Consider the following 23,575-nt stretch of genomic DNA (forward strand, 5'->3'; position numbering starts at 1 on the left):
AGGCCCCAGGAGCTGGGCCGGCCTGGCTTGGCTACAGCCCTCGCCCTGGGAAGACCACTGCTGGCCTCCTGCTCCGATGGGCACCCGGTGTACCCAGCTGCAACCCCGCCTGCCTCCAGGCTCAGGTCCTGTGGGGACAGGGCTGACTCCCCAGGGACCGGCTGCAGACTTGGGTCGCCTTTGTCCTGATTACTCCACTGGATCTCAGACAGGCCCACGATGCTCTCAAGAAGGGAGTCCAGCCTCCAGTAAGCAGCACCATTGGGAGCATCAGTGTGGTAATAAGGAAGCACAGGCCTGCTGGTCTGACGAGCAGGGCTCGGTGAGGCCTTGCCCGGGGCCCTCTGAAAGTGGGGGGTTAATTGGAGCGGAGATCCGAGGAGCAGGCGGGGGAACAGGGAAGGGAAAGGGGAAGAAGGAAGGCAACCAAGGCTAACCAAGTTCACTGCTGCCAGCCCTGGGTGCGTGGGGTGCGTCCACAGTGGGGGAACTTGGGCAGAACCCCAGCGGCTCTCTCCCCGCGCCCCGTCATTTGGGGTTGTCTCTGCGCTTGTGCAGTGAGCTCCCCCACCGTCTGGCAGCCCGGGCCCAGAGAAGTACAGAGATGCAGGGGACCCTGTGGCGGGATGCCATGGGGGGCTGCGTGCAGGGCAGCTGCCCCGAGGGAGCTGAGCCTGGAGGCAGGCGGGGTTGCAGCTGGGCACGCCAGGTGCCCATTGGAGCAGGGCGAGGGCAGCAGCCAAGCTCCTGGGGCCCAGCTCCTGGGGCCCGATGCAGGGGGGACATTCAGAACCCAGCCCTGGGGGCCAGAGCCCCATCCGGCTCTCCTGACCGGTGGCTCTGTGGGCCTGCTCCTGCCTGGTGAGCCGGAGCTGGTCCAGGTCTAGGCCCAGCACAGCCCAGTGTGGGCGACTGGCACAGGGAGGTCAGCAGGCTCCCGTCAGCCGCACTGTGGAAGGATGTGGGCACTCGCGGGCCCTGGGGGCCGTGTCCAGGAGCGCTGTCCCGCATGTGCACGCAGCCCTTGAGCAATTCCAGGCTGGGGCAGGAATGGGCCCCCGCAGCGGGCAGGAGGGACGCATGGCTGGGAGCAGCCTCAGGCTGCGCAGCAGCGGGAGCACCTGCTGGGACCGCGCCTGTTCTCGGGGCCCTTCCCTCCCCTGACTTCTCGTCCCCTCGGCATCCTTCCCTCTGCCCCCACCCCGAGGCCGAGGACACCACCGCTGGAGCCAGCCCGCAGGCCTCCATCGGGGAGCCAGCCAGCGGACCGCGGTGAGGTCGGCAGTCAGCGTGTGGCCCCGGGATCGAAACCCCAGAGGGAATGGTCCGTGGGGAGCAGGCACACTCCAGCTCCACGTGTTCAGTTACCAAGGGGAACGGACGGCACGTTTGGTGGCAGCCCAGCCGCGGAGCTGCCCGAGGAAGGCAGCCACGAAGGGCAAGCCTAACGGTTAACCATCCGTTCTGGAAGATCCCGGGGACTCCTGAGGAGCCCAGCCCTGCTGACAGACTAGCGGCAGCTCCTGGGTCTCTAGCAACGGCCGCATGTTGGGGACGCAATCCCACGGGACGCTCAGGGTTGGCGTGTGCGTGAAGGAGCAACGGGGCCACTCGCGGTGGCTCCGGCCTCTTCTGTCGTCTGAGAAGCAGAACAAGCTGCTGTTGCTTTCTCGGAGGAATCACCCCGACCGCCACGGCTCCTCTGGCAGCGGAAGGGGGGGCGGGGGGCGGACACGGTCTCCACCGCCTTCTAAGCTGCACTGCTCTGCAACACTGAACTTGAGGAGATTCTGGAACGTTCCTCAACGACAAGCCTGTTTGCCCCTCACCATCATGGCATTCTCAGCCTCACGCGTGGCCTCGGTTTTGGGACAGAGCACCTGGGGCCAGGTCCCCGAGCTGGCTGAGGGCCTCGCAGGCCCCAGCCGGCTGTGCCAGCGTCCCATTTATAAAGGGACACAGTGACATAGTGACACGCCCTCAGGCCTGGTATCGAAGGTTGTGATGTCAGGCGGGAGAAAGAGGTGCTTTGTAAAGTGCCAAGAGCTGAATGCTGGGTCTTTCTCCCTTTCTGTAGAAAGTTCTAGAACAATGTGGGGTCCACAAATAAGCAAAACGATCATACGAATTGGTAAAAAGGGAAAACGTTCTCAGAATCAAGAAAATGTCCATAGGTTAATGGATTTTTTTAAAAGATTTTATTTATTTATTTGACCGAGAGACAGTGAGAAAGGGAACACAAGCAGTGGGGGCGGCAGGCTTCCCACCGAGCAGGGAACCCAACTCAGGGATCAATCCTGGGACTCCAGGATCATGACCTGAGCCAAAGGCAGACACTCAACCGACTGAGACCCCGGCGCCCCAGGTGAAGGGATTCTTAACATCCAGGTGAAGCAGAGCTCCCGCCCCGTGTCTGGGCTCCGACAAGAACGTCTGCTGCAGGCACAGTAGCTCATCGTTACCCTCCCTGTGACCCAACCAGTCGGCGCGTGCGCTTGCTGGGGGAGGGTCTGGCCCAACTTGGTGACGAGGCCTCCTTCGTCTTTGAAGCTCAGCACCTGAAGCTTTACCCCGGGCCTGAACGGTGACCTGAGCTCTCGCAGAGCTTCCTTGTACGATGGCCAGGAGGGGGTCCTACGGCTGAGAGGGGCGCGTGAGGACGCAGAGTCCCTGTGTGTGCGGGACTTCCCGACAGCGTCCGGCAGCCCAGAGAAGCTGACCAGTGTCTCTCTGACAGCCCGCTAGCCCGGCAGGCTCCAACGAGGGGAGAAGGGTCCCCGCATGGGCACTCAGAGCCTTGCTGACGTGGCCAGGTATCCCCTCAGCTCATGGGAGGGTCCTCAGCCCTCCGGGGAGCACTGAAACAGGGAGGAGGGGCAGATAGCGATAGCCAACGACAGGCCCGGCCAGCCCGGCGTGGCTTGGTCAGCTCACGGCTCTGGGTGTGAGTGCGGCTGCTGCAGGCCGCTAAGCACCGTGCAAGGGGCCGCGGGGACTGAGCAGAAGAGCTGTGGATCCGCACCTGGAAACTGGATATTCCGGACCAGAAGACAAGCCTACCGGGAGTGGGAGCAAGGAAAATCAGAGCCGAGGGGACAGCGAAGGGACAGGCAGACGGGCCCTCGGGGAGGGCAGGGCTTCCGCCCATGCTGGGAACTCCTGGTGTCTGCTCCCACGCCCGCACCCCTAGAACCACCGAGGTCGACTACAGTTTCCTTTAACACATTCGCCTACGTTGTTTATGGGAACCCACCAAGCCAAGCCGGAAGGTCTTCCGTCGGCCGTCGCGGTACGAAACTGGCAACACCACTGAAAACAACGGGCTTCTAGTCCCTTCCAAAACAAAACAGTTTTTAGATAAGGGGGCTGGGTAGCCCAGGGAACCCCGGTCCGGGGGGGAGAGGAGGGCGGGCGGAGGGCGCCTTCTGGGCGCGGGCCCTGCAGACCCCAGCACCTGGGCTCCTACCCCTCGCCTCCCCCAAGCGCCGAGCCCGCACCTCTGCAAAGACGTGGCTTTAACACCATCCTGACGGCGTACTGGTTGGCATTACTGGATGGTAATCTGTTTCATACAATTCGCTTTCCTAAATACTACCCCTTACTTAAAGGCCAACGTTTTTAAAACCATTTGAGATGGTTTGCAATATGTGAAATTTTGTGCTTTCTCTGTGTGTGTGATTCAGTGTCTTTGTTAAGAAAGGAGGTTTGGGGGCCACGGTGTCACCTGGAGCCACTGAACTGAGAGGGGCTCCAGGCTCCCATTACCGAAGTCTTTGTGGTTTTGGCCTTCTAGAGTCTTTGCTTCTTCCTCCTCACACTTCTCGCTGTGTTTTCCTCTAATAGATCACCAGTCTTATCCTGTGGATTACAAAACACGATGGTGAGTAAGGAGAGGAAGTGAAAACACCCTCAGGATGGGGAGAGAGCCTGGGGAAGGGCACTGGGAACATCAGATCCACGGCCCCCGTGCTGCTGTCCCCCATCCCTGACCCCCACTCCACACCCAGGCCCCCGGCTTCTGGCTCTGCCCCCAGGCCTCCCTGGCTCCACACTGAGGCTCCTGGTGGCCTTGGCAAAGAGGGGAAGCAGAGCAGCGCCTGGCCCTCTCTCCCCTGACCTGGCTCTGTCCCCAACACCAGCGTGGTTCATCCCTCCCAGGCCGTGTCCCTACACCCTGCATCGCCCAGCTCTGGCGCCTTCACCAGCAAACCTCGGGACAGAGAGACGTGACACTTCCCTCTTCTTTCCCCTCCCTTTCATTCACTCTCCAGACAGCTGACATGTGGCTCCCTGGCCCCCAGGAGGCCGTCGCTTGCTGACTGACGCCTGCAGCGCGCAGCAGGGCCTCCTCCAGCAACCCCACCCACCCCACCTCCTTCCTCCCATCCCCGGGAGCTGTGCTGTCTGCACCGAGCTCTCCCTCTCTGCCATTCTGTCACCCACCTCCATGGGCTTCTCTTCTCCACCCGCCCCTTACATGGGGCCCAGGGATCCTGCCCGCTCCCTTCCACCCCGCAGCCATGGGAAACGCAGTGACGCAGCGGCTGTGGCCTGCAGGGGTGGGGGGGACAGGGTCAGGTCTTCACGGATTCTGGCGACTGTGAGACCAAAACGGACCCCGCTGTGCTGCATGCCCAAGGCTCTAGGGCTGGAAGGGCACTGGAAAGGCCTGGAAATGGAGTGAAAGGTGCTGGGGGAGGCATGGAGGCGGGTGGGGAGGGGGGCACAGAGGCTCTGAGTGGCGCCAGGGGTCTTGCATTGCTCAAGAAGCACAAGGAGAGAATTGCGGCTGCTGGGGTTTCTCCTCGGCCTTGGGACTGAGGCACGGGGTCACCCATGTCCCTGCACTGTGGCGTTACTCTCTGCCTGCCTGGGATCGCTGGCGGTGCGGGGGGCTGCCAACGTCGGTCAGGCCTCCCTCTGCTGCTGCCCAGAGCCAGAGCAGGAGCCCCCCCGCTGCTCCGAATCACTGGGTTCCGGTGGGAAGAGGGGGCACGCGCAGGGGCGGAGCCAGGGAGCTTGCATGGGTGTGGCCAGGGGCCGGCTGGCATGGTGCAGGGTTTGTTTACAGAGATTTCTCTGTGAAGACAGAAAGCAGATCTGTGGCTTCCAGGGCTCAAGGGACTGGGCACTGTGTAAGGGCTGCTAAGGGTTGCAGGCGCCTTCTGGGGCTAGAGACAGTGCTCCGATGGCCTGTGCAGCTGGCCGCCTGCATCTGGGGACATGCCAGGGCCACGGGAGGGACACTTCACACTGTATGTGAGTTATGTCTCAACAAAGCTCTTGTGCATGTTAGTAGGGCTGGGGAAGCCTCTGGACATCTAGGAACTGAGCACTGGCCGGAAGCCATTGCTGCAGACAGGGGGCAGGGGCAGGGGCAGTGACGGGCCCAGACCAAGTGGACACACACACCTGCGTGTCCTCACTCCCAACTCCTCCCCTCGCCGGATCTCGGCCGCCCCAGTGTCCATCCAGCCCCTCGAGGGCCGCCGTGACCAGCTTGCTCACCCCCAGGAGAGGGAGGAGGAGGTCTGGGACATGCTGTGGCCACCCCGCAAGCGTGCTGAGCAGTGAGACCGAAGGCCACAGCTGCTGCTGACGGCCACCCCCATGGAGACACTCTCTCGGTCCCAAATACATCCATCCCGAAACGTGCCGTCCTCAGACCCGGCCCCTGCAGGGCGACCCCCGGCCTCCGGTCCTATTGTTCACTCCCAGCAGCAAACCACAACCGTCAGGAACGTGACCCGGTGCCAGGACGGCGGGCTTCGACGGGGACATGTGCACACTCTGGGCAGGAAGCTCCAACCTCCACCAGCAAACTGAAGATCACATCCAAGGCCGCATCTGCTGGTGGCAGGGCTTGCAAGAAGACCTTCAGAAACACGCTGTGAAACCATTTTTCAGTGCAATAAAGATTAAGCAGAATTTGGAGGTTTTCGTGATCTGGTCCTAGTTGAGTCTTCGATCTCCTGCAAACTCCAGGAAGAAACCTCATAAGGGGCACCTGAGCGGAGCCATCGGCTAAGCATCTGCCTCTTGGTTTTCCCACCCAGGTCCTGATTTCAGGTCCTGAGAGGGAGCCCGCCTCAGGCTCCTTGCTCCGTGCAGTCCGAGGTGCCCCTCCCTCCCCGCCTGCCCTCCCCCGCTCATGCAAACACTCTCTCTCCAAGGAGTAAATCTGAAAGAGAAAGAAAGCGAACACAGCAGGACAGAAGGACGAGCAACAGTCAGTAGCAACTTTTTCCTTAAAAACAGTCGGGAAACTGTACGAAGTGCGCTTTGGATGGAGGGGGTTTTCGATACGCGCGGTGCCCCGCACCAGGCCGCCTCCGCCAGGGAGCTACGGTCTGTCACGTGGAAGAAGCTCACAGCTGGCTTGAAGAGAGAAAGGAGCGGCGCACGGCGTTTCCCCTCATCCGACTGTCCCGCACGGATCTTCAGGATGTGCCGCTGTTTAGATATAATCACAAGGACCAACCGACCTAAAAAAAAAAAGGGGGCAATGATTGGTTGACAAATGTTGACGATTTTCAGAAGCTGTTGTCGGGAAGGACACATACTTTTGAGGGACTAGCACTGGCCGAGGCGGTCTGGCACCTCCTCTAGTCCCCGTGATCACGCTGACAGCAGGTGGGCGACCAGAGGCACGGGAGGGCTCCCCCTTCTTGCAAGTAACCGGTTAGCTTGGCACAGCACCCCAAGATGCTGGCGGAAGACACAAGCCTCCTGGCTCAGAGGCGAAGGGCTTTGCCGCTCCCAGCACAGCAGGCAATGTCAGTTTCGCGTCCACCTCCACCCCCTGCTCTCCGGGGCCCCTGGGGTGCTGCGGGGTCGTGGGAGAGGCGGCACGTGCAGGGGTCTCCGCAGCTCAGCTGCCGCGGCTCCGAGCCCAGGAGCTCTCCGTCTTTTATAACCTACTCTTTGCCCCCCGGAGACATTATCTTTATCGCACAGGCCAGTGGAAAAATCTGCTGCTTACAGATAAGGTAGAGGAGGACCCTCTGTGTTTCCTAAGGCTGTCTGCTCTGTCACTGTCCTGGGAACCGTGGTTGTTACAAAAGCTGTCAGGGCCACTTGCACAAAACATGCAGAAAGCAAGAGACCCAGACAGGACAGTCTCCCAACATTGAACAATATTCCACTTGTCACAGATTTATAAACGCGACACTTGAAATGGCAACCAGACCTGCTTGCTCAAGGCCGTCAAGCTTATCAAGTTGAAGAGTCGGGATTCCCATCTCGGCGGGTCGGATTCCACACTACGCTCTGCACCATACAGCCGGACAGCCTTCTCCCACACAGGAGGTAGATCATCAATAGCTAAACGGCACGACTGCCACAAATTCCTCAACTTACCGTGCCCATACCTGGGGTGTTTAACATTTCAGCGACAGACATATTATCATCAGTCCTGCTACCCGTGTCCAGCATTGTCATCCCATTTCTCAAACGTAGGACACGAAACTTAGAAGTAAACTGGCAGTAGAATCCGAATTGTAGCAAGTCTGAGGGACATCCTTGGGGTGTTCCATCCCAGCTCTGGAACGCAAGGCCAAGCAGAAGCCACCTCGGCGCCCTCGATCCGACGCCCTTCAGGCCCTGTGACTTTCAATGCTACAGCAGATGGCACTTAATTTGCAACTTTTAGCGCTACCACAGGTGGCACTTAATTTTCTTTCTTATAAAGCCAATAATATTATATTCATAAATTTTGATAATTTGGTAATCTAACATAAAAAATTAATCTGGTTTCTGAACAAATTTTATAAGTCATTGTTATATTTGTATCATCTGCAGGGACTTTTTTTTTGTAACCAGGAAACGGTTTTTTTTTAAAGTTGTAGTTAAACTTAAAAGAATTATACATTATTTTTAGACATGAAGAAAGATTTTACACACTTGAAATGCATGGTTTTATTCCCAGTGTTAATTACTCGGTTTAGTTCTAAAGTGTTTATGCTGTACATGCTTATTTTTTTTCTAAAAGAAGCAAAATTGTTGAAATTAAATGTCTTAAAAAGGATCAGAAAGAAAAAAGTAGCCAGATTTTTCCTGAGTCCAACCACCTCAAGAAGTGAAAACCACAAGAGGAAACCACTCTGACCAAGCACACGGCATTTGCTGTATATGTAACATGATTTGGGCTGCAGATAAGTAGAATCTTTTTCTCTAACTTTATTGAGGTATAATTAACATGTAATGAACCACACATATCAATTAAATCCTTTTTTCTCCTCTCCCAGGTGTATGTTTTTTAACTATTTCCTTCCAGACTTGAATAGAATCCTGGCATCTCAATAAAACTCAAACATAATTAAAACTTCTTAAATTTGTTGTGAAGTTTTACATTTTTAATTTGTATAGAAAAGCAAGATATGAAAACAGAGAAAAGCAAGATACGCTATATTCTACTTTCGACTAAAACTTTTCAATTTAATAATTGTATCCAACAAAAATAAGTGATCCGATTTTAAAAAGTATGTTTCATAAGGTAGAAATAACTTTTTCATTAGCTAAGAGTTTATTTTAGAAATATTAATTGTACAATGTTATCCTTGAAAATTTGTCCTTTTAGCCAAATGAACTGAGAATGTTTTAATCTATAAAATTCGTTTTGATTTGCCTACAAGGTAGCCATAAGTAAGTCTGTATTATTCAACAGCAATAGTTACATTTTGATCATTTAGAACTTATATGCTTATTTTTTCCATTTAGGAAAAAGAATTTTTCTCCAGCACAGAGAAACCTTGAAAATACTATAGTGAAGAGGCAGTCACAAAAGACCACGTATTGTACAATTCTTCTTATATGAAATGTGCAGAATGGGCACAAAAGCAGAAACAGATAACTGGCAGGACGTCTGTGAGGCTCGTATACTTAACCCTCCTCCCTCCCCACTCACACTCCCAAAATGAAACTCCAGGCCCTAGTAAATTCTATCAGATTTTTTGGGTTTGGCAAAGTCAGAGAAAAGAAAAAGGGGAATGCTCCCCAATGATGTTTAGGAGACTTGCGTAACTTTGACATCAAAATCTAACAAGAACAGTATAAGAGACAAAAATGATAGGCCCATCTTCTTCATGCATATGGATGCAAAATTTACACATAAAATATTAACAGATCAAATATAGCAATGTATAAAAAGGATAACACATCTCCAAATTTGGGGTTCATCCCTGGGAGTAGCATAGTAACGACATTTTTAAAAAGAAGAAAATTATACAATCATAGAATTAATAAAGTATTTGAAAGAACTTAAATGCATTTATGATTAAAAAAAAAAAAAGCTCCTAGCAACTGGGAGTAGAGTGGTATTCCTTTGTTATGGTGAAGGGTATTTTTTTTTTTTAAAGTATGAATAGAGTGGAACATCACTATTACAAAAAAGGGTATTAAAAATGTTTAATAGTGAAATGTTGAAGCCTTTTGATCTGAGATAAGGAAGTAAACAAGTTTTTGATATCACTGCCTTTATTCATCTCAGCCAATTCAATAACAATATAAAGGTTGGAAAAGAGGTAACAAAGTTGCCGTTACATGCAGTTGGAATGATTGTGTACATAGAAAACAAAAATTACTAGCATGAATAAGTGACTTTATCAATGCTGGTAAAAACAAGGTCACTATTTTAAAATCAATTTCGTATCTATGCAGTAGCAATAAAGCAATAAAAATAAAAATGAAATGTTAAAAAATATACCATTTACAATAGCATAAAAAATCAAATATTTAAGATTAAATCTAAAAAGGAGATTTACCAGGGTTACAAAGAGAAAACTATGCATTATTAAGAAAAATTAAAGATGGTTGGGGGGATAAGCCATGGGCATGGGTTAGAAATGCTTTTATTATAAATATACCAGTTCTCCCCCAAACTGATCTGTAAATCCAAAACCATGCCAACAAAAATCCCAGCTGCATTTTTTGTGGTCACTGACAATCTGATTATAAAATTTACATGGAAACAGGAAGGATCAGGAAAAGCCAGGATGACCTTTAAATAAAAGGCACACAGTGGAAAGGCTTCATCTACCAGATACCAACATTTATTACAACATTTTGGTAATCAGGGAAGTTTTTTGTGCAGCAATGGGCAAGTAAACCAAAGAAACAGAAGAACAATTAGTTTAGAGACAGACTCAGATGGTTTACGGCACAGCAGGCTTACTTCGGAGCCATGGGAGAAACTCACGATGACACTCAGAAAAACTGGATCATCAGCAAGGAAGACCAGAAGACAGAGCTCCCATCCTGCAACCGTGCACGGCAACTAAGGCCGAGCCCGTCGTCTACTCAGTGGGGAGGGTCAAACACGGGCAGATCGCACAAGAGCGAACGTTGGTGGCTCTAGGATACAGAGTTCCCCAAAAGAGACTCGCCATGGAAAGAAAGGGGCGCACGGGGAACTACATGAAAATTGGAAACTACTCGACCATGAAGACTAGAAGACGCTACTGAGAGTGGGGAGGCGAGTCGCAGAGGGGTCACGTACGAGGCAGAAAGTTTGCCCCCAGGACGTGTCCCCAGTTCCTACAAACCAACCCAGAGATGACAGAGGACCGAGCAGAGCAATAAGCACAAGGCTTCAAGAGGCGCGTCACAAAGTAGGATCTCTGGTGCTCCGTAAATAGATGACAAGAGGGTCGCTTTCACAAACACAAGAACAAAATACTAAAGCATCCCTATGTGGACAGCACAAGGGCTCTGGGCGGATCCAAGAGCAGCCCTTCCCCTGCGCAGGTGGTGTGGACCGCGCCTGCTTGTGGACCCCACGCCCCACCAAGGCCACTCCGAGGCACACACCCAAGCCAGAGCGCATGAAGACCCCACGGAAGCGTTCAGAGCCGCACTGTCCTCAGCAGCAGAAGTCGGCACCCAGCCCACGGCTGTCGGAGGGCAGAAATCACCGCCCAGCCATAGCACGGGACGCTGCCAGTAGCTGAGACGAAAGAGCCACCACACACGACCTGGTTGATGACTCCTGACCCTCTCCCCCACCCACATTGATCTGCTCTTATACACTCCAGAAACACGACAAATGAACCTGTGCAACTGGGAATCAGGACAGTGTTTAACCTGGACAAGGGATGAAGGGCACTCACGAGAAGAGACATGAGTGGGGCCGCTGGGGTGTTAGGAACCGTCCCTGGTTTTGTTTTATCTTAAGAACAGGAATGTTTGTGCTGCGTTAAGTGAGCTGGTACTTATGTGACCCAAACAGAGGCGTTCCGGGCACCGGTAGGGTCCTACGCGGAGAGAAACATCACTGATGCAGCAGGCACAATGCGAGCCCAGAGGAGAGAATACCAAGCAGCAGTCAGCCGGGTTCCTCGGCAAGGAAGCGGAGACAGAGGGTCCCAACCAGCATTCCCACCACCCTTGTATTTCTCACCTGAGGGCAGACGCCCGGGTAAGAGTGATCCGGGCTTCCGCTTTTGTGTGGGAAATTCCGGCTCTGTGCTCTGTGCCCTTCTCCCAGGACTAGCTGAGGACGCTCAATAATTTATCATCGTGCTTCTTCCCCAAATGCATGGAACCGACACACAGCTATTGTCTAGTTCCGTCTAAGTAAACACGGTTGTCAACTAAAAAATAGTAATAGTAATTCAGCTCTTGTCCCTGCAGTTGTCTCCTCAAGGACCCTGTCTGGGGTGGATTCCAGACTCCAACACCGTGTTTATAAAATCCCAGAACGCGTCAGGTGTTTGCACGGATAGCCCTGTTGCTGGATCTTCCGGGAGGTGTTCTGACTGCGAGTATCTCCTGATACCGAACTCTCATTTTGGACGTTTTAAAACACTTTCTTCTGGGGTAATTATTGTTGCCCTCCCAGAAAAGCTGTGAAACCTGACAATTTTCCGTTTCCAACAATGCAGGTACGGGGAGGTCAAGTCTTAACAGATGAGACACAGATACTTCCTCTTCTATTACTTCTGTAACGTTATCTCTGTTTATTAGCTGACACCGTCTATATCTAGGTCTTAAAATTAGCATTTTGTCAGGTGTCACCTCTCATTTTCATTTTTTCATTTAAAACCAGAAGGCAGGCTGGATCTGGCCCATAGGCTGTCATTTGCTGATTCCCGGCTTTAAATATTAACCTTATTCATCTTAATCCATAGACTGCATGACCTCAGAAATAAAGGTCAGTTGTGGATTTAGGGTGTAGAAAATCCTACAACACTGGAAGTATTTTAGAAGGTGCCTTCTTAAAGATGAAACTCACCCTGCTTCGCCACTCCTTGTAATTGCCTTGCAACAAATAAACCACATTATTAAACTAAAAAGAAAAATAACATTTGTTGTTAGTCTTTGAATGGACATCTCTTCCTGGACTTCTATATTTAAAGAAGTCTTTTTTAGCTAGAACATAATTATCTCACCCATAATTGGGCATACATCTGTTGGATACTCTGTTATATATACTCTTGGCTACAGCCCTTTTAAAGATTTTATTTTTTACTCTATTGCCAGTTCACTAAATTCATAAATTGAAATTCAAATTGTCATCTTGTCTTCTTTATTTAATAACTGCAGGGAAAACAACAGTTAAAAATTCCTCCTTGAAAAAAATCTTATTATTAAACCCAAAGCGTCCATTTCTGGCATCCCAATGCAAACGAAAGTATAAAATCATAGAAAATTCTCCCCAAACTCGCTGCTGAGATTAATGTTTTAAAATATGCTAATGATGTCTCAAGTTTCTCGTGGAAACTGCAACCATGAATTATTGAAATTACGTAGTACCCAATACTGTTTTTCTCATGATGTATTTCTAACTGCACGAGGCTTTACACTACTCTAGTGAGAGCAACATGGTCTCAGTACGTATTAATATGTAATTATTTTAAAGAATTTAGTATCTAAACAACAAACTGCTTTCATCCAGTCTACAATGTAAGTTACTCTATAACGACGGTATATTTATTCATTTTGTCCTTAATACTTAAGCATATCTCCATTAAACAAATAAAAACCCCTGAAATAAAAAATTGTCATGTATTTCAAAATAGATACTCAGCTCAAGGGTAATTGGAGACATATTTGAATAACAAAAATTTTTTACGTATTTTCTTATTTTTCTGGCAATTTTTGGAAAAGTTTTTATTTATTTATTTGACACAGAGAGAGATCACAAGCAGGCAGAGAAGCAGGCGGGGGCAGCGGGGGTGGGGGGGAAGCAGGCTCCCTGCTGAGCAGAGACCCAATATGGGGCTCGATCATGACCAGAGCCGAAGGCAAAGGCTTAACCCTCTGAGCCACCCAGGCGCCCCTTTTCTGACAATTTTTGAAAAGGCTTTTCTTGTGAAAATTCCACCTAAAATTTGTTTTAGAAAGACAAGAATATTATTACATAATAATTTCACCAAATTAATTACACAGTTATGTCTGCCTTGTTAACTACCTAAAAAGACTTATGTAGTATCTGTGCTTTACTTTAAAAGAGATCAGGGGCCGCATTGCTCAGGACTATACTACTCTTGATCTCAGGGTTGTGAGTTTAAGCCCCATGCTGGGGGGAGAGATTCCTTAAAAATCTTTAAAAACGTTTAAAAAAAAAGAGAGATTATACTTTGGTGAAAATACTGGACGGAAAAATTTGTAACTGCCCTACAAATAGTAGGGAAAAGTCCATCTTATTCTCTGAAATTACTCTCAGGTGTGTGTTTGTGATACAGGGAGAGAGAGATCTCACGGGACTGCCGCCCGCTTACCTTTCAGGACCCTGAGTAGCCTGCCAATTCCGTAGAAAAGAAAACTGAGTTTTAGAAAGATACTTGACCACTAATGACCAATGACAGTGTGACCTTCCAACTCGGCTCTATGTGACCCTAAGTCCAAGCTCTCCTGTCAGCTGGGGCATGACTGCAAACAGAGGGACGAGGCGCCATGGGGGTCCCGCAGGAGTGCCCCTCCAGGTCTGGTTCATGGGGAGCACTTCTGCGGTGTGGCAAGTCGTCCCATGGGAGTAAGCAGCCCCCACTTTTCAGGACTTCACACTCATTGTGGGACCCAGCGATCCTGCAGGGTTGGTTGTGGCTGAGACTGGGCTTTATTAAAGGCTCCCCACCCCGACAGAGACTTCTCCAGGCACTGGGGCAAGGGAGAAACAGGGCTGGCCGGTCACTCACCGGCTTTCAAGAGACGTATCGCTTCTACACCATTTCGTTAACCAAAACAAGTCACAGGGCCGTGCCTACCATTACACGGGGGGAAGGTGAAATTGTGTGCTTCGTGGAGGAAAATCAAAACCAGCAAGCAGCACGGCCGTCTAGGGAGAAGGTTAGGATTTCAACCGGTGGCTACAAGCAGGGATATTCCCAGCGGAGGGAAGATGTGAGCCAAAGTGGGGAGGTGAGGAAGCAGAAGCAAGTTTGTGAGATGCAGACGCTTTCACCTGTGAAGTAGCAGGAGACTGAGCTGCCCAGTGACCGGGCTGAGCTGACAGCACACGGGGGTAACTGGGTTGATCGCAGCTATGCTGTGACAGCAGTGATGTGTAGGTTAGTTCGGACGGATTTGAAATAGGAGGAAGAGTGCAGCAAAACCTCAGGAGAGTACTGAAGGTAAAGAGAAGTGCCAGGGTTAGGGACCAGTAGGACACGCAAAGTGAGAAAGGAGGGAGTTAGGATGACCCTGAAATCAGAGCGCAGAGCCCCTGAGTCTGGGGCATTTGGAGAAGGCGGGTGTTGGTGGGGGGTGGGGTGCGGGCTGGAGAAAGAGGGGAAATGAGGGGCACCCGATACCCTTGCGTCTTAGAGATGGAAACAACTGGAAAGGTGGCTTAGTAATCTGGGAAGGACAGAGGAGCACTTGTTTTCTCCGACATACAGAGGTACGGCTTAAGCATTCACAGCACGTGATGCACCAAATCCATTATGGACATTGCGCTGCGATGAAAACAGTCACAAAATACAGAGCCCAAACAACACCCCAGTCATACATTTCTTACAGCTTTCTATTGCTTAAAACTGTCCAAGGCTTCAGGGGCTCACTGCAATGTTCTGAACAAATGGAATTTCTAATGTAGTGTCTTTTAATAATTAAAAATATGCATAAAAGTTAAAATCTTACAAGTTTTCTTTTTTCCAAATGCATAATAAGCATGAAACTTCAGTACGTTCTCACTCACTTTCACGTCTTTCAAAAAAACCCTTCCCTGTACTTCCCTTTTTTTCATGTACGTTTGTAGCCCTACGGTGCCGATGTTCAAAGTAGAATGACAACATCTCTACGGGCATGGACTCGTGGCAGGCTCATTCACGTGACTTACTTGAATCTGCAGTGGTGGATGGTCAGGTAATCCTCACCACGTTGCTTATTTTTTTACCAGCGGAAACTGAGTCTCAGAGAGCTGCAAGGATCCATTCACTGTCCTACAATTAGTGTTAAGAGACAGACCTCAAACTTGACAATTGGACTGTTGCCTCCGTGCTACTTTCTCATCCCAACACCTAGGATAACACGGACAGAATTGATTCCCATGCTGGTCCTGGCATCATGGAAACATCTCACTTAGTTGTGACTTCAGATGTGTGACCTTGGAAAAGTCACAGCCTCCAGGTCAGAAAGGATCTAAAAGATCATTGAAGCCAGTGGGAATGAGACCTATCGCAATCACTCAGGAACATTCCGGATCCTGATTCAGTGTCTAGGATTGGGTTGAGGGAATGTGTAGGTTTAAAACATCCTCTGAAATGTGAACATGGAGTGGGTAGTTGACAGCTGAGGAGTAATTACTTGTCTTCAAGTTATGATGATGATGTTTGGAAAGTGTGTTTTTGACAGTCCTTGTCATCGCCATCGTCTTCTTCTTCTTTTTTAGATTTAAGAGTGAGAGTGTGCGGCAGATGCATGTGTGAGCCGAGGGAGAGCGATCTCAAGCAGACTCTGTGCTAAGCGTGGAGCCCAACGTGGGGCTCGATCTCACGACTCCAAGATCATGACCCGAGTGGAAACCAAGAGTTGGATGCTCCACCGACAGAGCCCCGCCAGGTGCCCCAACGGTTCTTGTCTTCTAGGTATACATTGGAAACACTTAGGAATGAAACAAAATAATGTCTGACTTTCCTTTAAAAGTAATCCAGGGATGAAGAAAGAGGGCAGAGGGTCCGTGAAGCAGGCTTGTATTGAGTGTGGGAGCGGGGGAGGGTGGGAGAGGACAGGGGAGCTCTCTCTGCTATTATGTCCACGGATAGCATTGAAAATTTTCTAAGAAAGTTACAAAACAATTCAAAAGCTCCCTAGGAATCTCTGATGGCTACCAACTCTCGGAATCTCAGATCCAACCCAAGCACAGCACCGTAATTACAGAGGCTCGCTGGCAGCTGGCCCACTTGCCCTCAGCTCCGGAATAGAGGTAGTGCTGAAGAGAAAGCACCTACTTGCCCTCCTGGCCAGTGGCAGCCATCAGGAGACAGTACGCCTGAAATAGGGTGTTCAGAACACAGTTGACCCTTGATCAGCACAACGGTTAGGGGCGCCGAGCCCTCACCGTCAAGAGTATGTGTATAACCTCTGACCCCCAAACCCTAACTACCCTCAGAAGCCTCTGATAACATAAACAGTTAACACATACTGTACACTATGTGCATGTTGTAAGGTATTCTAATGAAGCAAGCTAGAGACAACTAAGTGTTACTGAGAAAAACCTCAAGGGAAATACGTCTGTCCAACCACCCTGTAAACCCCTGCGTGCAAGTGGACCATCGCCGTCAAACCCATGTGGTTCAAGGGGCAGGGGTGTAGTGAAGCGGGTGAGCGAGAGTGGCTGGATGTCCGCGTCCCTGTGTGAGCCAGGGCTCTCTCACTGCCGTCTGTCCCTCAAGAACAGGGGCATGTTTTCTAGGTCCTGTCTGGGATTCTAGTCCTTTTCTCTCATTCCCCGTCCATTCTCAGGTAACTGCTCACCTTTCCACGTTGACCTTGACCCTGCAGTTTCCCAACTATGTATCAGGTGTCTGGCCACTTGATTTCATCCTGCTTGGTATTTGGAAGCACTTTTAATTTGAAGAGTCATGTGTTTTCACATTCTGGAACATTCCCAGCTTTCATCGTTTTAATTTTGCTTGTCATTCCTTTCATTCCTCTGGAATTTTAATTAGCTTGAACCCTTAGCCTATTGTTCTTGTCCTTCACAGAACTCCTGTCTTTCAAAATCTCCTTCCGTTCTACTTTCCAGATGCATTTCTGGGCACGTTTCTTCTTTCCCTTGTGTTTATGTCAATTGCTACATTTATCATCTCGAGGATTTCTAGTGGGTTCTTTCTACATGTAAGCTTCTTTTATTTCAACTGGTTCAATATTTCACAATTTCTTATCCCTTTTTATGGGTATTATCTCATCATATATTTCTTTAAGTTTCCTCTGTATTTAAAGCTCTTTTCAGGATGTTTTGTATTTTTATTTTGTCTGGAGTGAATTTATCTTTTTAAAAAAATTTTACTTAAATTCAATTTAGTTAACATGTAATGTAGTATTAGTTCCAGAGGTAGAGGTCAGTGATTCATCAGTTGCATGTAACACCCAGTGCTCATCACATCATGTGCCCTCCTTAATGCCGGTCACCCAGTTACCCTGTCCCCCACCTACCTCCCCTCCAGCAACCCTCAGTTTGTTCCCTATAGTTAAGAGTCTCTTATGGTTTGTCTCTCTCTCTGATTTCATCTTCTTTTATTTTTCCTTCCCTTCCCCTATGTTCACCTGTTTTGTGTCTTAAATTCTACATCTTAGTGAGGTCATATGATAATTGTCTTTGTCTGACTGCTTTATTTCACTTAGCATAATACCCTCTAGTTCCATCCACATCATTGCAAACAGCAAGATTTCATTCTTCTTGATCGCTGAGTAATATTCCATTGTAGATATACATACCATCATTCATCTTCTTTATCCATTCATCTGTCCATAGACATCATCTGGGCTCTTTCCACAGTTCGGCTATTGTGGACATCGCTGCTATAAATGGGGTGCAGGTGCCCCTTTGGATCACTATTTTTGTCTCCTTTGGACAAATACCCAGTAGTTCAATTGCTGAGTTGTAAGCAGACATTGTTTACATGAACTGTTTGTTCTATTTTTTACTTTTTGGGGAACCTCCATACCATTTACCAAAGTTTGCATTTCCACCAACAGTGTAAGAGGGTTCCCCTTTCTCTGTGTCCTCGCCAACACCTGTTGACTCCTGACGGGCTAGCTTTAGCCTGGAGTGAATTCATCTTCCAGTCGCTGCTTTTGATGGAACACCAGCGTTTGGTTTGTGTGTGTTTTGGAATGTTGGGTTGGTCAACTCATCCTAGGTGATGGTTCCCTCATTCTCTCTTTCTTTCTCTCTCCCCCTCTCAGGGCCTCTTTGCTCACCCCTCCTGGCTAACAAAGGCCTTGACCTGGTTCAAGGGGGGGGGCCTTCATCCCTGAGCAAGGAGTGTTGTCCTGGCAGGAGGCATCCGGATACACAAATGTGTGGCTTAGCTCAGGTGCTGCTCGGAAGGCTGGGTCCGCGTTTCCTCCCCCGCCTGTGGGCGCTGTCATCCCCACCGGCCAATGGGACCCCGCCTCTTTGTGGGATCTGTCCACCCTGGGCCCCAAGTCCAGCAGGACAGCTTTCCAGCTCCTTCTCCCCCTGTGCACTCGTGTCCAACGCAGATCCTCAGGGATGTCTGGCTGTCTCGAGTACCCTCTAATTTTACATTTTCTCTGTCCTTCAGCTATCATTAGTGTATACTTAGAGCTGGGGTACCCGTGCCTCAAGCACAAACACCGTGTTAACCAAAGCCTCAGGCCAAGATTTTCACTTCTCACAAGAGTCTGCAAACATCAGCACTTTTAAAAATGTTTAAGTTATACTGCATTCCCCAAAGCAAACACCTATAATTTGGTATTTTTGATTTTTAGAGATGCTAGTGGATAAAGGAGAGGCCTGGGCAACGACTGAAATATTCCACTTTCAGGTTTCCCGCGGACAACACATTTCTCCACATTTACTTCTCTTGGTCTCTCCAGTTCTTACTGCTGGTAAAGCATTTAACAGTCAGCGTTCCCTCCTTCTGCTCTGTGTTTTCATTTGTTCAAATAAAACATAATGGGAGTCTGCATTTAAAAATGTTTCCTAACAAAATTATATATACTCTATACACCGACATACATTATATGTATAATTTATATTATTTATGTAAATAATTATATGGCACATTTCAGTTATATATTACATTTATAATATAAAACTATATTGTACAGTATGTGTTTGGATACATATATATCATATCCACTTTCCGGCAGAGAAGGGCATGAGACATAGAGAGTAAAGGTTGATATATTTGTACCACTCGTTTCTTCTAAAGCCTGTTAAATTGCTGATTTCTTCCTGACACTTTCTATTTGTGGAAGCCTGTGGACACTGGGGCAGGAGTCGGGTTAGCGACACTAGCTCACCTTCGAGCCTGGTTTTGATGGTGTCTCTTGCATTCTCTTCGCTTCTGGGGAGCCAATGGCAGCCAGTGGCCGGAGGCCTGGGCAAGCCACTCAGGAGACCAAGACCCCATTGGAGGGATGAGGCAAACATGCCTTCTTCCCGCCTCACCGTCTGGAGCTACACCTTGTATTATCTAGAGAAAAGGGGAAAGGCTGGGTGGAAACCATGTGTGGCCTCCATGCTGTGGCGTCTGCCCTTGGAAAGACCAGTCACTGGAGCAACCGTGCTGGGCTGTGTGCCGTGCCCCCGGGTGGCCTCCGCTGCAGTCAAGGGTTACTCGTCCCACGTCTGGGGTGCGCCAGGCACGGGCTGTGCTCGGTGCCGGGAGCCGGGTAAGCCGAGTCAGAAAGACGGGTCCTGGGCACCAAGGGGCTGAAGGAAACCAAGGTAACATGAAGCAATTCTACAACACATTAAGGGTTAGTGACCCGTGCTCACAAGCTACAGTTCCCCTCTCACACCTTATACACACACACACACGGTCTACTTCCTTTGCATTCAGTGGAAATACCTTCTTTATCTATTTAAGATCTGGCATCTTTTTTTGCAGCATTATCTTAATTTATAAAATGCTAACAAACACATTCAACCAGATGTCTGAGTTGGTAAGATTAAATTCCTATTTTAAGGGTTTTTTGTATCTCTGCTCTGTTTCCTGAAAATTCTAACAGGGAACCTAAAACTTGGCTATCAAGAACATGGCAATATAATGCAGGAAGAATTTAAAGGTACATTCCTCCATTTATCAGTAGTAGCACATACCCTCCTTACTTCTGGAGACTTAATCCTTTGGAATCTCTCTCTTTTTAAGAATTAAATTAACAAGACTGACCTTCTTAGCCATGGGGTTAGGCAGAGAAGAGTCTGCTTATTTAACTTCCTATAAGCAACTAGATTAACTTTTACTTTTTGAGGCTACTGTGGAAATCGTCTCCCCCAGGAAGTTTGCTCTTTGTAACTTTATTATGTCCCTTTACTTGAAGTCTTATTTACAGACCATCCTCTGAACTCACAGACCTAGCTAAAGGGATCTTAAGATGATCTGCACAATTTTAGGATTCAAATATTTCAAAATTAATTTACTGAGATATGAAATTTATTGGTGGCTGGAAAACTAAATGACCTATAGCTCATTAAGCATAGTCGATATATTTGTACCATTTCTTCTTCTGAGATGATTAAGCTCTTAATCTTTCTCTTGGCATTTTCTGTTTTCCAACGCTTGGGAAAATTGGGGCAGGAATAGGTTTATTTCATTTGGTTGGTCTTAGAACCTGGTTTTCATTAATATTAAAAAAAATTCTTTTAAGTTCAGAGTTTAACCAGAATTTTAAAATATTATTACTTATTTGTTCCCATCACATAATACTTTAAGGTTTTAAGTAGATTTAAGTTTTAGAGATACTCAGAAATATTTTGTAGATCAATGCAGATTTAAGCAGGAGCTGTGACTCTTCTAAGTGTAACTAAAAATAACACTGTAAAAAAGAAAACTAAGGGGGTTGCCTGGGTGGCTCATTGGGTTCAGCCTCTGCCTTGGGCTCAGGTCATGATCTCAGGGTCCTGGGATCGAGCCCCGCATCGGGCTCTCTGCTCAGTGGGGAGCCTGCTTCCTCCTCTCTCTCTGCCTCTCTGCCTACTTGTGATCTCTGTCTGTCAAATAAATAAAATCTTTAAAGAAAAAAAAGAGGAAGCTATTAGTCAAATATCAGGTGAAAAATAAATCTTAAAACAGACTTATAGATGACACAGATTTTCTTTTTCAGCCTTGCCCAGCTTTGCTCCCCTTCAGCCTCATCGCTGGTCTCACATCTTGGTTTCTCTACGAGCTGAAGTAAAGGATAAATCCTGCACGAATTTATTTTTCTACAGCATTTCTTGAGTAGCAGTTAAGTCTGATTTCTTAAGTGTATCAGAACTCAGCAGTACACTGAAAATGGAAGATAGTGTCCGATTATTTTTATAATGTGGTATTAGAATTAACACAGAGATCAGTGTATTACCTTGAGGTCTTGAACAATGACAGTTAGTAGGACAATGTCAGCCTGAACGTCTTCATGGCCTGAACGTATCCGGCTTCTCCAGGAGTTAGGAATCCTAGGTATTCCGTGGATTTCGGGTGGCTTTTTTTTTTTTTTTTTTTTAAAGATTTTATTTATTTATTTGAGAGAGAGGCAGTGAGAGAGAGCATGAGTGAGGAGAAGGTCAGAGGCAGAAGCAGACTCCCCATGGAGCTGGGAGCCCGATGTGGGACTCGATCCCGGGACTCCGGGATCATGACCTGAGCCGAAAGCAGTCGTCCAACCAACTGAGCCACCCAGGCGTCCCTTTCGGGTGGCTTTTAAACCTTTGTCGGTAAAGCAGTGCTGGTCGCGATCTACTAGGACTTGCAGCTTGGATATTAACATGCCACTCCCACGTAATACAAGTGGGGACCTCTAAGGAGACTCGTGAAAACGATGATAATTAACATGAAGAGCCTTCTGTGTGTTCCGCGCCACACCGCAGGCCTTCTGAGCCTGCCGGATGTGTTTTATCTCAAAGGGCAGCTCATACTCAATTTCTAGCAACGCCGGATTCTGTCCAGCAGGACCCTGCGTACTTACTTTGGACACCAAGTGTCCTCGCCAGCCCTGCGGCTGCGTCATCCTGCAGGAGGAGAGAGGGTCCGGGTAAGGGCCTCGTCAGGAGTCAAGCCCCGACGGCGAGGCTGACAGCACGGGCGCGCATGCCATCTGGCCAGGCGGTGCTGAGCCCTGGGGACACCACGACGGTCACTACAGACACGTAACGGAACAAACAGGAAGGCCGACGTGCGTCTGTCACGAAGCCCCGAACTCCGCGGCCCAAAGGCAGGGGTGCCAGGACACGGAGACGCCGTCTGCGCGCGTCACCACCGAGGTCACCGCTGTCTGGTCTCGAGGCCGCAGAGCACACGGCTGCGGGACTCCCTCCGCCGCGGGCCCGAGCTGAAGGGCCTCCTCCGGCAGCCGCGCTGCAGAACGCCCTGGACGGGAAGGCTGAGGACAGCCCCGCAGAGGACCCCAGGGTCTTCCCACAGGAGAAGAGACCCGCCGGGCGGGGACAGAAGTTCCCTGCAGCCTGGGACACAGGAGGGACAGAAGGAAGAGGCTCCGTCAAAGGTAACTCAGACTCCCATTCCTGAGCTGCGGCGTCTCGGAGGCCAAGGCTTTGGGTCCAGCGCGTCGCGGATCCAGGAAGAGCCCAGGGTCACCGGCCTGAGCGCGGCGCCGAGGGAAGGGTCTGCGGAGCGTGTTCCGAGGCCAAAGCGGGTTTTGGGAGGAGGGGAGCTGCGGCCGCGGCAGGGAGACCGATGAGACCAACACGCGGTCGCTCTGGAAGACCTGCCGCTGAGACGCGCTCGAGGCCTGCGCGCCGCGGGAGTGTGCGGGGGCGGCCCAGGGGCGCGAGCGCTCCCCTCTCGGGACCCCGCGGGACACTGGGTGTGCGACGAGCGGCGGCTGCCGTCGCAGACACTGAGCGCGCCGGGCGCCCCGGCCGCACGCAGGACACGCGGGGACGCAGCAAGGGCTCCAAGAGCGCGGGCCGCGCAGCGGGGGAGCCCGGGGCACCCCACCTGCGAGGCACCCAGCGCGCCGGGTCCCCGTCCTCAGAGGGCAGCTCCGGAAGGCGCGCTGGGACTGGACTCCGGCGACAAGGGCATCACCGGGAAGGACACATCAGTGACCCCCACACCCCCGCGGGGACCCGGGCGGGCTGAGAAGGAGGCAGAGCCGCCGAGGCCGGTCCCCACCGCGGTCCGCGCTCGCCCACGCCCACGCCCGCGCCCACGAGGATTTCTGCCCGCGCTCTTCTGCCCCCGGCCCTCGGCCGCCCGCACCCAGCCCCCGCCAGGCTCCGCGCGCCCGAGCCCAGCCCCGCCCGGCCCCAGCACCCCGCAGACCCAGCACGGCCGGACCCCGCCCCGCCGGCCGCGACCCAGCACCTTCCGAACCCGGCGGCGTCCGAGCCCCGCCCCCCGCCGGAGCCCCGCCCCCGGCCCTGGCGCGGGAGGTGAGGCGCCCCGCGCGCGGAGGCCTGCCGGCAGCCGGCGCAGCAGCACCTAGCGGAGGCCGCCCG

The sequence above is a fragment of the Lontra canadensis genome, unplaced genomic scaffold, assembly GCF_010015895.1.
Source record: "Lontra canadensis isolate GAN:19392208 unplaced genomic scaffold, GSC_riverotter_1.0 scaffold97, whole genome shotgun sequence".
Taxonomy (NCBI): Eukaryota; Metazoa; Chordata; class Mammalia; order Carnivora; family Mustelidae; genus Lontra; species Lontra canadensis.